The following is a 16,464-nucleotide window of genomic DNA, read 5'->3' as shown; positions in this document are numbered from 1 at the left end:
AACAAAACTAAAACACCACAGAATCAGTAGTCACACAAGGGGTCAATGGATTTGGGGATACACAGACATTTGACTGTAAACACATAATCCCAGCAAGGGTCTTAGGACTGGTTTAGACATGCTCAGCAATAGTTGATACTAGCATAATCACAAACTAGTCAAAAAGAACATAAACACATAGAAGGGATAGGTATTTGGGATTCATAATATGGTAAGTACACAGTAAGTGATTGACAAGGCATGCTTTGAAACACACATAAGGGAATGCATTAATCTAAAGGGAAAGGGAGACATAATAGCATGCTAGTAATGTAACTCAACTACAATTTTCACAATAGAACCATAAGTAGAAGTAGACCAGAAATGAGAGAAACTGAAACAATAGGAGAAGCATGTTATTGTTGAGGCTTTAAATTGAACTAGCACATACCCGTGGGGATAGAGGTAAATAAATGAAAGAACCAAAGCATACAGATGATTAGCCTTGGCTTGCAGCCGGCTAATAGTCGTAGAATGGCACAGAATTTAAAGTAAGAGAGGGGTTTTTGAAAGCCAAGTTCGTGTCTTGGTAAAGAAAGACTTATGGTATTTATAGCTTTGAAAATAAGTAGAAAATAAGGTAACAAGTAAAGGTTTAGCACAATTATGGAAGTAATCACAATTAGAATACAATTAATACAAGTGCTTCCTTTTAATCTAGGAATTACAACTCAAACGGATACTAACAGGGATAATTAAGGAAAGAAACTAAGTTTGAGAAAGTTTGACTTTTACCATATAAGGGGTAGTAAAAGTATAGAGCATGTGATTGAGTCTAAGTACAGAATACATTGATTTGGGAAAAGGATTCAGCAAGAATGAAACATCACAACAAATAAGGGAATGGCATCAATCAACACGAGTAAATTTTTAGGGGTTTATAAGAAAACCTTGCAATCAAATCGTAACTTAAGGAAATCAGGATCAATCAAGAGGGAGTCATGATTTTGCACTTTGACATATAAATTGAGAAGAATGAATAGGCGTATCAGACATGCAAGGTCAGCCATATCGACAAAAAGAAGCAAACTTGATGAACACAAACATACAGAAGTGACATGAGTAAGCTAAGGTCTACTCGAAGCATGGTAATCAACAAAGTCAAGTAGTCATGGCTAACACATCGAGCCAGAGTGAAAAACTAACCTAATAGGTAAAGAAGATCGGGCCAACACACAGAAACAAGTAAAGAGAGTCTTTGAAACTCCCAGTAACAAGTGAAGAAATCTTTAAGAAATTAGGATTTTAACAGAGTTGAGTTAAAAAGTGGTAAGAACTCAGAATCAGTTAAGATAAACAAAGAAAAGGATCTAAGCATAAAGATCAATCGAAATAGGTATACATACAAATAATAAACTATTTAAACATAGAAGAATCAAGTAGGGTTTTCAACACGATGAATCAAGTAGAATAAAACATAATAAACCATTTAAACATAGTAAAATCATATGAAAATACTGAAAATCAAAGGAGAAGTCTTTAAAAGAGGTTAAGAAACCCTAATCTTGAAGACGGAGAGTCACTTTGAAAAAAATCGGGAAAACCTTCGATAAACACACCAAGAGGTTCATAATATATACAGATCTAAGACAGATCTAAAAGAAAATCGGAAAATCTTTAAAGTTAGGGTTTCAGAGAACCCAGAAAAGTGAGAAAACTTCGAAAAGTACCGGTTTAACCGAAAAAGTCATAGATCTTACTTGAACAGCCATGGATCGCCGGAAAATGGCATGGGAAACTATGGGAGACGAGTGAACCGCCTCTGGTTCACTTGAAGGCCTCAAAACGATGACACATGTTCAAATGGGAGCCATAAGATGGTAGGTGGTGAGACCACTATGGATTCAAGTAAGGAGATGTCAGAGAAGGTGGATGAGGTTTATCAGAGAAGAGGGGAGTGGAGAAGGTTCTAGAGAGAACCAGAGAGAGAGAGAGAGAGATGAGAGTCGGTTGATTGAAGAATGAGAGGGTTTGGGGGGGTCGTTTGGGTTTAATTTAAGAAGGGGGGATGGGGACCGTTGATCTGAATGATCAATGGTCAAGATTGAATGGGGTAGGTGGGTTGGGTATGACTTGGGTTTGGGCTTGGGTCCGGTGGGTTTTTAATTGGGTTGGGGTTCTGTTTGATTTAGGCTAGATTTGAAAGCCAGTTTTGGCTATAAGTTAAATAGCTATTTTTTTCTCCATTTAATTTATAGAAAATAGTAGATAATTTTTAAAAATAATTTAAAAATGTTAAAATGATTTACACTACATAATTAGCAATTTAAAAATACAAGATCTAGTTTTATGCATATAAAACCTAATTAAACCTTAAAGGGCTAATATTGCAATTATGTGCAATTTAGCTTTAAAAATACTAAATGTAATTATAAAAATATGTAAAAATACCTTAGCCATATTTTGGCATAAATATAGAAATTCAATAGATGAATTATCAAAACAATAATTTTGAAAATAATTATTGGGGATTTTATGGATAAAAAGAGAGAAAATAAATCAATTTAAAACCTTTAAAATTATGAAAAAATAATAAAATCCTTGGACATGTTTATATATGCATATATTCTATTTTGAAGGTATTTTGCATATTTAAAATATATGAGGAAAAAATGGGTATCAGTATCAGCTGATAGAGATTTCAGAGAGGAAGTGGAAGCGGATCACTATGGATTTTGTAGTTGGGCTCCCACGGACTTCGAGGAAGTTTGATGCTATTTGGGTGATTGTGGATCGGCTGACCAAGTCTGCGCACTTCATTCCTGTGAGTACTACCTGTTCTTCCGATTGGTTGGCAGAGATTTACATCAGAGAGATTGTTCGCCTTCACGGTGTGCCAGTTTCCATCATTTCACACTGAGGCACGCAGTTTACATCGTAGTTTTGGAGATCCAAGAAGTGGGAGTTGGGCACTCAGGTTAAGTTGAGCACAACATTTCATCCTCAGATGGATGAATAGTCCGAGCGCACTATTCAGATATTGGAGGACATGTTACACGCTTATGTCATTGATTTTGGGGGTCCATGGGACCAGTTTCTGCCACTCGTGGAGTTTGCTTACAATAACAGTTGTCCATAGAGTATTCAGATGGCTCTATATGAGGCTTTATATGGGAGGCATTGTAGATCTCTAGTGGGTTGGTTTGAGCTGGGTGCGGCTAGGCTTTTGGGTACAGACTTAGTTCAGGATGCATTGGACAAGGTGAAGTTAATTTAGGAAAGGCTTCGTACGGCACAATCGAGACAGAGGAGTTATGCTAAAAGAAAGGTTCATGATGTGTCCAGCATGGTTAGGGAGAAGGTCTTGCTAAAATTTTTACCCATGAAGGGTGTTATGAGATTTGGAAAGAAGGAAAAGTTGAATCGTCGGTTCATTGGGCCTTTTGAGGTACTTCGGAGGATTGGGGAGGTGGCATATGAGCTTGTCTTACCACCTAGCTTGTCAGGTATACATCCAGTATTTCATGTTTCTATGCTCTAGAAGTATATTAGTGATCCGCCTCACGTCTTGAATTTTAGCAGAGTTCAGTTAGATGGTGATTTGACTTATGATGTGGAGCCGGTGGCTATTTTGGAGCGACAGGTCCGAAAGTTGAGATCAAAGGATATAGCTTCAGTGAAAGTACAGTGGAGAGGTCAGCCCATGGAGGAGGCTACTTAGGAGATTGAGCAGGAGATGTGGAGCAGATATCCATACCTATTTGAGGCTCTAGGTATGTTTGTAGACCCATTCGAGGACGAACGTTTGTTTAAAAGGGGAGGATGTAACGACCCAACCAATCGTTTCGAGAGTTATAGCCCTGTTCCCCTATTTTCTGCTTTTTGTATTCTTCAACTATATTTTTGACTTACCGGGTTAGTCGATTTGGGTCCGGAGTGGTTTTGGAGTGACTTGAGACAACTTAGTCTCTTAGGAAAATATTTAAGTTGGAAAGTTGAATGGATGTTGACTTATGTGTAAATGATCTCGGATTTGAATTTTGATGATTTTGTTAGCTCCGTTAGGTGATTTCAGATGTAGGAGCGCATCCACAATGTGAATTGGAGGTCCGTGGTAAAATTAGACATGAATTGGTGAAAGTTGGAATTTTGGCAATTTTGGCCGAAAGTGGAAATTTTGATATCAGGGTTGGAATGGAATTCCGTAAGTCTGAGTAAGTTTGTGGTGTCATTTTTTACTTGTGTGTACAATTTGAGGTCATTCGGACATGATTTGATAGGTTTCGGCGCTGTTTGTGGAATTTGAAAGTTTATAAGTTCTTAGGCTTGAATCCGGGGGTAATTTGGTATTTTGATGTTGTTTTGAGCGATCCGAAGGTTTGACTAAGTTCGTATAATGTTATGCAATGTGTCGTTATGTTTGGTTGAGGCCCCGGAGGCCTCGAAGTGATTCCGGGTGGTTAACAAAAGGTTTGGAACTTTGAAAATGCAGTTGGAGATGCTGGTTCTGGTGTCTCCGCACCTGCAAAGTGTGAGCCGCAGGTGCGAACCCACAAGAGCGATTGAGGAGCCGCAGCTGCGGCCATGGAGGACCTGGTAAGGAACCGCAAGTGCGAGGTATTTTCCGCACCTGTGATGATCACAGATGCGGTCTAGAGGCACATAAGTGGTCCTAGGGGTTTAAATGATTTCTGCATAAGTAGAGCTGGGTCCGTAGATGCACTGAATGGACTGCAGGTGCGACTTCGCTGGGAAGAATGTATTCAACTCGGACCTTGGGGCTCTTGAGGTGATTTTTGAAAGGGATTCAAGGATATTTACTAAGGTAGGTCCCTTGAGCCTAAGTACCCTTAGCTATGGTGTTTTCCCATTAATTTCTCATCTAATTAGTGGGGTTTTGAAATGAAAATTGGGGGTTAGAGCTTGGGACTTTGGAGAGTGTAATTTAGGAATTTTAAGGGCCTAATAATGTCGGATTTTGGTATAATTCATATGGTTAGACTCGTGAGTGAATGGGCTTTCGGAATTTGTGACTTTTGTCGGATTTCAAGACGTGGGCCCGGGAGCCGGGTTCGAGCCAATTTCGGGATTTGAGTCCAATTTAGTAGTTTTTCTTGTGGAAGTGGTTCCTTTGGCATATATTGATTGTGTTATATTGCTCGGATTGAGGTAAGTGACGGTTATAAATTTGGTCCTGAGGGTATGAAATTCCAGACATTGTGTCTTGTGGCTATTTTGGAGGTGACGCACATGCTAGGTGATGGGCGTGTGGGCATGCACTGAGGGGGATTGTGACTTGGTCCGCCCCGTATGAACTGTAAAGTTGAAAAAACACGTTGTTAGCTATATGCTCTCTATGTGTTATGAAAATTTATTGTAATTCATGTTAGAAACCATGTCTAGGCTATGTGTTGGTACTGCTGAGACCCACAAATGCCATGTCACTTGGGGAATTGCCTGTTATGTGCTATTTGTTCTTAGTCACAGTTTTTACTCGTATATCATATCTTAGTCTCTTTATGCAATCTGATACCTCATGTTACTGCTGTTTGGGTTGATTTTCATGATATCTTAGAGCCCGAGAGACTAGAGAGATTGATGATTGAGTGAGGGCGAGGGCCTGATTGTGAGGATATTTATGGGATCGGGCTACACGCCGCAATATGTTTTATTGATTTATGCCATGTTTGCCTTGACATAGCGCTTGGGTTGAAGGAGCCCCTCCAGAGTCTGCACACTCCCAGTGAGCGCAGGTACCTACTGAGTGCGAGTATCGAGTGCTGAGTGATTATGAGGTATGAGTGACTCGGAGGTATGAGTGATCGTGAGGTTGGAGTTATTGGGAGGACTGAGAGATGATTGCCTGAGAGGTAGTATATGATTACATTATTGATGTACTCTGTTGCCTTATATCCATATTTTGAAAATTGTTGAAAAATATTCTTATCCATATTTCCTTGAACTTAACTAAAATAAGCTGATTTGACTTGAATTACCAGAACTTGGAAAGCATGACTATTTTCTTTTATGAAATTATTGAAAATGAACTAAAACTGTGTAGCTCGTCACTATCTTCAATTCCTTATTTATTATTGTTACTTACTGAGTTGGTGTACTCATGTTGCTCCTCGCGCCTCGTGTGCAGATGCGGGAGTTGTTGGACGCGGAGATTATTGATAGTACTCAAAGCTAGTCATTCGAGATCGCAAGGTAGCTGTCGGCGTACACATCCCTACTTTCTTCTATTCTATCTTTCCTTATTTTCTATATTTTGTATTCCAGACTATGTTGGTCTTGTGTCACGACCCGGAATTCCCACCTTCGAGAGTCGTGATGGCGCCTACTAGTGAAAGCTAGGCAAGTCAATCATTCCAAGTATTTACTTTTTTTTTTTTATTTTTAATCCTTTAACAGTTATGAATTAATATTATATAAGCAATGAAATTAAATAAGCGGAAGAACAAAATGTAATAATTTAAATATTACCGATACAAATCCTTAAACATATATACCTAGAACTGGTGTCACAATTTCATAGACTGTCTAGGAATACTACAAATAAGGGTTTGGAAGATAAATACAATGTTGCCTTTGAAATACATAAAAGAAATAGGATGGAAAGATAGAAGGAGATGCCAAGGCCTGCGGACGCCTGCAGGACTACCTCGGGTCGCCTGATGGACTGAAAGCAGCAACCTCAATGTGGTCCAAAAGCTGCAGCACCAGAATCTGTACACAGTGCAGAGTGTAATATCAGCACAACCGACCCCATGTGCTGGTAAGTACCTAGCCTAACCTCGACGAAGTAGTGACGAGGCTAGGACAAGACTACCAAATAAACATGTGCAGTTAAATCATATACAACGGAAAAGTAAAGGCAAAAATTTACAGTTAAGGACATGAGGGAGAAACATGCTGCGGGGAACAACAAGTAACAACAGAAAGATAGCAGATACATGTAAAGAACACCGTAATTCAACTGTCAACAAAAATCAGAAATCAAGGCAAGTGCACGACATCACCTTTCGTGCTTTTACTCTTGTACTCACCACAAAAATCAATATAATCGGCATGACATCACCCTTCGTGCTTTTACCTCACATAATCATGACACGGAATTAGCCTTCGTGCATTATCACTCATATCATGGCATGGCATTGTACATCATGTGGCACGATATTACCCTTCATGTTTTTACCTCACAATATTGGCACGACATTACTCTTCGTGCATTAACACTCTCAAAATCATACACGGAATCACCCTTCGTGCTTTACACTCTTTCTCACCCAAGCAACAATCACAAAGCAATGTGAGCAAGGAAATCAATAATATCGCAACAACATCCCGGCAAGGGAACAATAGCATGTCAACAATATCCCGGTAAGGGAAACAATATCATGAGTAATAACATCCCAGCAAGGGAGACAATATCATAAATCTCTTCTCTTTTTCATATTTACTTCACAACTCAATTCTCAACTTGAGTCAATGCTCTACAATGTTCAATTACCAATAATACTTCCACAACCTTGTTCAACAATAGAAATCATCATATAGGGCATGAATAATACGAAACAGAGTCACATTCATCATAGTATAAGACTCACGGGCATGCTTGACACCAATGTATAGATACTTATCACCATGCCTATACGTCATACTCAACAATTAGCACATAGCAAATAAGACTCAACTCCTAATCCCTCAAGCTAAAGTTAGACCAAACACTTACCTCGATACCACGGACATAGTTTAAGCCTCAACTACCACTTTACCTTTTGTTTCCACCACCAATTTGCTTGTATCTAGCCACAATTTACTTAATAACATTAATAAATGCTAAATGAATCAATTCTAATGCATGAAAATAGGTTTTTCAATGATTTTCCCAAAAAGTCAAAAATCGACCCCGGGACCACTTGGTCCAAACCCTAAATTCGGACCAAAACCCGATTACCCATTCACCCCGAACCCGGATATATAATTGGTTTTGGAATCTAACCTTAATTTGAGGTCTAAATCCCCAAATTTCAATATTCTTAGGATTTACCCAAAATTCCCAATTCCACCATAAAAACCCTAGATTCTAGGATTAAATCTTGTAAAAAGAAGTTAAGGAGTGAAAGAAATAAGTTAGAAATAACTTACTTGTGTTTTGGGGAAGAAAGAGTACCTTGAAAAATCGCTTATTATGTTTTAGGGTTTTAAAAATTGAAAATTAACTGAAAAGTCTCGTTTATATATACTCCTCTCAGACCCTCACCGCGGACCGCTTAAAAAGGAACACGGCTGCGGAGCTCCACCGGGGACCGCAAAATATCCAGCGCGTCCGCGAAGACTCAGCCTTGCTCACCACTAACCACATAAATCCCACCGCGATCGCGAAGCTCCTACCGCTTTCTTGAAGACCCCATTGCGGACTGTGAAGCTTGGTTTCAGAGACCTGTAATTTTCTCTGAACCTGCAACTATCATGTTCTAAGTCTAAATGCACTCCGAGGCCTATCCAAAAGTCACCCGAGCATGTAACAACCCGACCGGTCGTTTTGAGCTTTTGCATTTCGCTCGCCAGTTCTCGGGCATGACTTGCCCCGTGTGATACAATATGATTTATGTAAATCGTTGGTGTTGGGTTTCAGGTTAATTAGAATTTAATTTGGAAAAATAGTCTCAGTTGAAAGCTTAAAATTTGAAAGGTTTGACCAATATTTGACTTGTTTGTATATGATCTCGGATTGGAATTTTTATGATTTGGTTAGCTCTGTTAGGTGATTTGGGACTTAAGAGCGTGATCGGAAAGCATTTTGGAAGTACGTGGAAGGTTTAGGCTTGGATTGGTGAAATTAAGATTTCGGTGCTTTTCGGTTGATACGTGAGATTTTGATATAGGGGTCGGAATGGAATTCTGAGAGTTGCAGTAGTTTCGTTGTGTCATTTCGGATGTGTGTGCAAAAGTTCAGGTCATTCAGACGAGATTTGATAGACTTTTTGATCGAAAGCATAATTTAAGAGTTCTTGGAGTTCTTAGGCTTGAATCCTATGTTAAATTGGTGATTTGATGTTGTTGTGAGCGTTCCGAAGTTTTGAATAAGTTTGAACGATGTCATGGGATGTGTTGTTACAATTGGTTTGAAGTTCCGGGAGTTCCGGGTAGGTTCCGGGATGTGTTAGGCCGAAAATCATATCTGTAGCAGGTCCAGAAGGGTTGCAGGCCTTGGAACTCACCAGTGCGGTCCGCACAAAAAGAAGTGCGGTCACGGTATGTGTTGTGCGAACCGCACAAAAAGAAGTGCGGCCACGGTAGGTGCTATGCGGACCACACAAAATGCTGTGCAGCCACGGTGGGGAACTTTTCACTGGTCCTACTTTGTAAGCTCATATCATTTGATCTACAAGGAATTTTGAGGTGATTTAAAAATGTAAGTTGTAGCCCTTTGTGTCTAGTTTTCAGAAAGGGAAAGATATCGGAATTTCGAGATCTGTAGCGAAGGTTATGGCCAAAATACTAAATCCTGTCATTGCAGAGGAAAGCTGAGCGGTCGCGGTCATTTTTGTGCGGACCGCATTGGTTTTGTGTGGACCGCGGTCGATTTTGTGCGGCCCGTGGAGGTGGAAATCTTTGGGGGTACTCTATAAATACGAGGTTTTGGGTTTTATTTGATGTTTTGACCTAGAGAGCTCGAATTTTGGCGATTTTTCGAAGGTTTTTCAAGAAATTCATCGGGGTAAGTAATTCTAACTCAGATTTGGCTAGAGTACATAATTCATTATTTAATTTGTGATTTGGGATGGAATTTTGGAAGAAAATTGTGAAATCTTTCAAAATGTAAAATGATGATTTGAAGGACCAAATGGTATCAGAATTGGATGATTTTTGTATGGATAGACTCGTGAGAGTATAAGGATTTTAGTTTTGTGAATTTTGTCAAATTTCGAGATGTGGGCCCGGGAGTCGGGTTTGACCAAATTCTGGAATTTTGTGGTAATTCAACTATTTTCGCTTGGGCATTGTTCCCTTAGCATATTGTTACATATTCGTTCTGATTTTGGATAGATTCGACGCACGTGGAGGCCGATTCACGAGGCAAAGGTATCACGAGTTAGAGATTTAGCAGGTTCGAGGTGAGTAATGATTGTAAATGATGCTCTGAGGGTTTGAAATCCCGGATTGCACATCATAGTGCTATATTAAGGTGAGGCACACACTTGATGACGAGCGTGGGGTCATGTACTTATGGGGATTGTGACTTGGTCAGTCCTGATTGATGATTTTACCACGTATTTGACTGAAATTTATTTGTCATCATCATGATTTGGGCTGATTGCCATATTTGGGCTTTGTGCCAACTATTTGAACCCTTCGGGGATTTTTATCAGTGTTTCCTCACTGTTTTGACTTATTTGAACTCAGTCCAATTGATATCTACTGTTTACAAACTCAGCCACTTTTACTCAGATTTGAAAACTTAAATGATATTTCTAAATGATGTTTTGGGCAGAGAACTACTGTTTTACTAATGCCCGAGGGGCTTGTGATGATTTTCGGACTGAGTGAGGCCGAAGGCCATATGTGACGATATGTTAAGTGATATGAGGTCAAGGACCTGAGATACTTAATATGCCATGAGGTGGCTTGAGTGATGTGAAGTCGAGTACCGAGTGATGTGAGGCCGAGTGCCGAGAGATGATGCCATGAGGTGGCTTGATATAGCGCTTGGGTCGTAAGGGGCCCCTCCAGAGTCTGCACACCTACAGTGAGTACGGGTACCCATCATGATCTGAGAGTGAGCCCAAGGGACTGATATTGTACTATGAGTGAGCCCGACGGGCTGATATTGTACTAAGAGTGAGCCTGAGGGGCTAATATTGTACTGAGAGTGAGCCCGAGGGGCTGGTACTGTTCTGAGTGATTGATACTGTGCCTGTGTGGCAGATTTCTACTTGTTATATACCTACCAAACTACCTGTTTTACTTGTTTAAAAAGGGATTTAACTTGATTTCTTCACGGATTTACTACTTTAAGTGATTTTACTGCTTTGATTTAGAATTGCCTTGTGCCTTTACGTGTTTTCATGCTTTTAGCCATTATTTATATTTGTTACTCACTGAGTTGGAGTACTCACTTTACTCCCTGCACCCTTGTGTGCAGATTCAGGCATAGCAGATCCCGCTCCTGAGTGTTGATCCTCCTAGTCCAAGCGGTGATTCGGAGACTACGAGGTAGATGTTGGCATCCGCAGCCCCCATGCCTCCCTTTATCTTATTAATTCTACGTTTTTCAAATTATTGTACCAGACATCATACCTAGTAGACTCGTATCAGGATCATTAATTGCTCATGACTTATGACACCCCAGTTTGGGCTGTGTCGGGATGGTTTCTTCTATTGTTATCTATATTTCCACGAATTATTGCTATTTAATCATGCTTTAAACTATTTTATGGTAACTAACTGCTTAAAGAAGTGTACTGTGTCGGAGTGGATGGCCTTGTATTCACGAGAGACGCCATCACGATCGGGTTCGGGGATTAGGGTCGTGACAAGTTGGTATCAGAGCCTAGGTTACGTAGGTCTCACGAGTCATGAGCAGGTTTAGTAGAGTCTCACGGATCGGTACGGAGATGTCTGTATTTATCCTCGAGAAGCTGTAGAACCTTTAGGAAAACTTCACGTTTTTGAATTCTAATCGTGCATCCTTGATTCAACTTGAAAAGTAACTCTTGAATTCCTTCCATGTGTTTGTATGCGCGCATGAGCGCTCAGTATCAGATGTGCCTCGATGGCTTGTGATTCCCTGATCGAGGGGAGAGATGTGATATCTGTGAGTTTATGTTGGGCCAGTTTGGAGGACTTGAGGCCGGATCTTTGCCTATAGCTTTAGCACCGAGGTGCCTATTATGTGAGCAAGTATTTCTGAATGTATATGTTCGGTATTGTCCCTACTAGTAGAAGTGACGGCTGGATAACTATGTGATGAGTATGTTGGTACTACGAGATGTATCCACATGATTTGGAAGCGATGAGAAGGTTTGCTAGAGGATAGAAGAACTATTAGGTGCTTGAATTCCACCTTGATTCGAGGTATAGCCCCGAGTTATGTGCGTGTGAAGGATCTTTTCATGTTTCCCAGTTGTGAGTGAAGTAAATTTCATGTTGCGGTATGAGTTCAGACTTAGGAAGACTAAGTGACTGCGTACAGTTTATGACGGTAGAAGGTATACAGAAATGTTAGTTTGAGGCAAAGCAGGTGGGTTATCTCCTACGAAATGTTCTAAGGTTGTACGATCCTTATGTGTCTGTTAGAAGATCTCATTTGCGAGTGAAGGATATGTGTTGCAATTTAAATTTGGTCGATTAGAGAGTGGGTGTAACTGTTGCGAGAGAGGAATGCGAGATTTGCAAAAGAGTTAAAATTCTAGATGATCTGTGTTTTCACAGGCTTATAAAAGATTTAAGTTTAATCTCACTATGGTATCATGGCATCAATAGAGTATAATCGTTATGAGTTATTGAGTGTGTGCTGATCTATGGCTTCGAGCCAAGTGGGGGAGCCTGCTATTGATTAGGTGATTGCACGGTTAGGTGCTATGTTGGTTCCAGTTCGAGGCGTGCTGGTGAATCAGTTATGGCTTGCAAAAATTGAGACTGAGGATGGATCGAGTAAAGGAAAATTTTGACGAAGATTATATTATGCTTCATAGGTGTGTGAGAATCACGGGATGTCTTGAGTTGTTATTGGCAAGAACGCTCGTTGCATAGAGCAGGAAGTTGCTTGGTTGTATTGGGATGAAGTTATATTCTGCGGTGTCGGAGTGCCAATGATACACGGGTTGTTCGGTTCATTTGATCAGACTAATTGCAGTTTGAATAGAGTGAATGACTCTCGAGAATGGTTCTAATGCGTTCAAGATTCTACATGTAGCAATTGGGTATTTTAAAGTTGTATATGTGGTTAGGAACTGAGTTTTCATTTGGAAGATGTCAAGACTTGTGGTACTTTCTACATTAACTATGGGATTCTATATATCAGTATTAGGAAGGTAATGGTTCCAGATTCGCAGGAAGTCCCTTCGGGGTAAGTATTTTGAATGTGGTGCTTTTGAAAATATTTAAGAGAGTACTCAGCGTCTTATGAGCCTTAAACAGTGTGGTTTCATGCTTGGGACTCGCATAGTGAGTCTGGGTTAAGGAATTGTGGCATTGTAGCAAGAAGAAGTGTTAAGCTAACGGTAGGTCAAAGGGAAACTCGAATAGATGGGATAGTGTGGTAGTAGGCCAGATCGGTATGGTAAGGATATGATTAGTTCCTTGGGTGTTTTTGAGGTAGCGAGTCTCTGCAGGTGTTTTGCGGCAATTCTTTTGGGTTTTAGTGACATGCGTAGCTCGGTTGAGTTAGAAGGATTCAGTCCTGATGAGTTAGTATCGTGCAAAAGGAATTCAGGGAGTTCTAGATGGTTTCCACCACAGTTAGAGAGGTATATTTTTCCTATTGGCGTGAGGAGCATGAGATGTATAGTGATTATCAATGGGGAATTCTTGGCTAGTGGAATGCATAGTTGCTTGTTGTTCGGAATGGATATGAAGTTCTCATGGTTATCCTAGGATGGTACGAGTTATGAGGTATGTTGTGAAGGATTGAGAATCACGTGTGTAAGGTTGTGGTTCGGTTCTAAAAGGAAGGTCATAACTCTTAGGCGGCAGGCAGTTTCAGATAATTAGAGGAACGAGCTTCAGATAATTAGAGAAAGGGTCTTCAGATGATTAAAGAAATGGCATTGCTAATTTGGGGTGATTTGATGAGGGCATATGTTTCAGAAAGGGGCAATGTGATTAAGTTGATGATACTTCTATAGTATTGCGACATTTTTCTTGTTAGATCGACTGTTGATATTTGAGTTTGCTTGGTGTCATAGTGAAATTCTAGATTTTCTCTCGTGGAATGATTGGGTATTTTAGGCGTGGTATGTATTCGGATGGCGGAATTGGGACCAGATATGTTGATTCATGGGCCATATGGAGTTGGAGACGGGAAGATTCAGGCTATGTGGTGGTTGTGAGTCATGTGTATTGACACTATTTAGTGACTATCAGGATTTGGAAACCCGAGCGGATCTTTTGTTTCTTGGTATGTTAGATTCTGGATGTGATATTGGGTTCATACTGGTTGTCTCCGTGTCGTATCATTCTAGACTATTGCACTAAGGCGACGTTGTTGGCTATGCCGGAAATGCTGCGGATTGAGTGGCGAGGTCCGTAGGATTATGCCCTAATGGAGTAGTTTTATATTTCGAAGGCCCAGCGGATGACTAGGAAGGATTGTCTTTCTTATTTGGGCTTTCGTGATGGATATCAGTGTAGAGGCTCCTACCATTGATTTAGTTCCGGTGGTGAGGGACTTTTCGATATGTTTCTTGTGGTCGGCCATGTCGTCGGGCAAGGTTGTTGATTTCGGTATTGATTTGATGTCGGGCACTATATTGTATGGCACCGGCAGAGTTAAAGGAGTTGAAGAGCAACTCCAGGATTTTTGTGATAAGGAGCTCGTTGGCAGGACAATGTGGATACGTGTTCTAATTTGAGCCGGCTTGGTTGGCTCCGAATTGTACTGTTGAGGGGTGTGTTGATTCGATTGTTATTGAGCTTATTAGTAATCTGGGGAGATCCATGAGTTATCTTTCTATGTTGCGAGATGTTATGATTTGTTGGTTATAGGTACATATGGTGCGGTTCTTTTGGGGTTTCATAGTGGAAGTCGAGCGGGAAGAGTGATTGGGTGTTGCTCGGTGAATGGCGTATCAGTTATATCCTTTCGGGTTAGTGTGCTTTATGTTATTTGCTTTATAGTGGGTATGATGATTTGCTTTGGTTCCAGACATCGAATTGTGCGTGGTTGTCGATTTCAAGCAATGTGACTAAGGTGGAACAGGTGGAGCAGTGTTGGATAGGATCGCACATCGCAGCAAAGTTATGTGGAAGTATGACCTTGCAGGTTAGATTCGTGTGTTATGTTCCTATGATGTGAGACGGGTTCTCAGTCTGGTGTTGTGGTGGTACTAGTGAACTTGAGGTTCAGCTCTTTCATTTGAGTCATTTTCATGATTTGAGTATGTTCGGACTATTGCGTATTGATGCATGTATTGTGCAAGTTGTGGCTTAGGTCTGTATGGATGTGTCATGTCACCAGAGTAATGTGCTGGATTAGAGGAGATCGTTGGGGATGATTAATAAATACAAACGGATGCGATTTCAACATGTTGGAAGGATAGTATCGAGCTTTGGTTCGGAAATATTCTGTGGTATGTGTTAAGGAAGGAGTGACTTTATGAATGGTTGATCTGGGAAATGGTTATGGATTACCGCGTGTCTTAGGGATCATTGGCAGTATATGAAAGTGTTGGCATGAGACTTTAGTTGATAAGAGTTTTTATATCGGTATGCGGATATTGTGTGCAGCTACTGTGGTTAGAAGTTATCACTACAAGTGTTGAGTTATGTGGTATATCATGTGATTGCACCGGAGATAGCATATATGGTTTGTTACAGCTTGTTCGGACTTATTCACAGTATAAATGTGAGATTCTAATCGTGTTGATGATTTTAGAAGAGGAAATGTGGTTCTATGATTTATGGACTAGGATGGATTGTGAAATTTCAGTTATATTATGTTATTGAACCTATGTGAGAGAGGGTGACGTGGGATCACCCCCGAGTATGTGCATGGCGAGGTTATTCAGCAATTGGTTGGCTTTTGGAACAACTCTGGGCACATTCGAGGACGAATGTATGTTTAAGTGGGGGATGATGTAATGACCCGACCGGTCGTTTTGAGCTTTTGCATTTCGCTCGCCAGTTCTCAGGCATGACTTGCCCCGTGTGATGCAATATGACTTATGTAAATTGTTGGTGTTGGGTTTCAGGTTAATCAGAATTTAATTTGGAAGAGCAGTCTTAGTTGAAAGCTTAAAATTTGAAAGGTTTGACCAATATTTGACTTGTTTGTAAATGATATCGGATTGGAATTTTTATGATTTGGTTAGCTCCGTTAGGTGATTTGAGACTTAGGAGCGTGATTGGAATGCATTTTTGAAGTCCGTGGAAGGTTTACGCTTGGATTGGTGAAATTGAGATTTCGGCGCTTTCCGGTTGATAGGTGAGATTTTGATATAGGGGTTGGAATGGAATTCTGAGAGTTGCAGTAGTTTCGTTGTGTCATTTGGAATGTGTGTGCAAAATGTTAGGTCATTCGGACGAGATTTGATAGACTTTTTGATCGAAAGCATAATTTAAGAGTTCTTGGAGTTCTTAGGCTTGAATCCTATGTTAAATTGGTGATTTGATGTTGTTGTGAGCATTCCGAAGTTTTGAACAAGTTTGAACGATGACATGGGATGTGTTGGTACAATTGGTTTGAAGTTCCGGGAGTTCCGGGTAGGTTCCGGGATGTGTTAGGCCGAAAATCATAGCTGTAGCAAGTCCAGAAGG

The sequence above is a fragment of the Nicotiana sylvestris genome, chromosome 9, assembly GCF_000393655.2.
Source record: "Nicotiana sylvestris chromosome 9, ASM39365v2, whole genome shotgun sequence".
NCBI classification, from domain to species: domain Eukaryota; kingdom Viridiplantae; phylum Streptophyta; class Magnoliopsida; order Solanales; family Solanaceae; genus Nicotiana; species Nicotiana sylvestris.
Note: the sequence above shows the minus strand (reverse complement) of the source record.